The sequence below is a fragment of the Plasmodium inui genome, assembly GCF_000524495.1.
Source record: "Plasmodium inui San Antonio 1 unplaced genomic scaffold supercont1.179, whole genome shotgun sequence".
Lineage (NCBI taxonomy): Eukaryota > Apicomplexa > Aconoidasida > Haemosporida > Plasmodiidae > Plasmodium > Plasmodium inui.
The window spans coordinates 8191-9345 of NW_008482013.1; positions in this window are offsets into that span (position 1 = coordinate 8191).

Sequence of the window (1155 nt, forward strand, 5' to 3'; positions counted from 1 at the left end):
GAAACCACCTATGTCGTGCACTATGAAGCCAGGTACCTTTCACATGAATCTTTATGTTCCCTTCCAGAAGTAATATTGCAGGATTATATATAAAATACATGCCCCGCTAAGAATTCTAATATATTTTGATCATAGGATGTGCACGAACAACATTTTATATATTTCAGAAGGGGGAATAACCTGAAATTGTACCTATATATATTCATATTGTCCATGGGGTCATAGAATAGGCTGTTCATGGATTCCAATTCCTCAGCTTCCTATTTCGTTTATACAGGGTACCAAATCACTGTCCGCAAATTCTAGAATTACTGCATGAAGTTAACACATTAGACTTTATATCATGCACATTACTTTCCATATCGGATTCGTATATTTCTTTTTCTCCAACTGATGTATGTTAATTGTTTGGACTCATATAAACGCTCTCCAGTGCAAAATTATGTCGTTCTCGGATTATGTCGATAACCTATTCATATAAACAAGGGAGGCATTAACCACTTTATGAAGAAAACTGGTATATATTTAAATATTATTGTATCATCCATTTGTATAATAAAGACCAGCATATTCAGAAAATAGAAAAAAATAATAAGAAGCCTTTGAAGACATCGTGCAATTCAAATAATTACACACTTGTTGATACCCACTCTCCCATGAACTGCATTATGTTCCTGCTGAATATTTTTACTTCTCGAAAAAAACATATATGACTACGCCTTCCTCCGAACGGTAACAAAGACTTCGTCAGTAACCAGATAAACCTGTATTTTTACAGTAAATAAAAATCCTCCCACAATTTAGGGACAGAAGACGAAAAGATACCATAATGTTAGGAACACGGCCAAATGAGATTAGAGAAACCCCTTATAAAACAACATATGTTACACAGCTGCATGGAAGCTTTTCATATTGTACATACTCTCTTGCAGGAATCAGCCACAACTAGGGTTCCACTACGTACAGCTATTAATGATACATATTGCTTCAACTTATTCTCACAAATGTCGATTCAGTTTATACTAATTTTATACGAACTAATATTCATTCAAAAGAAGTTTGTTCTACATGCACCTATTTCAGCGATTCCTATATGGCATGCCTTATCTATCTAATAAATGTGAACCGATCGTTAAGAAACAAGAAAAAGAAAAC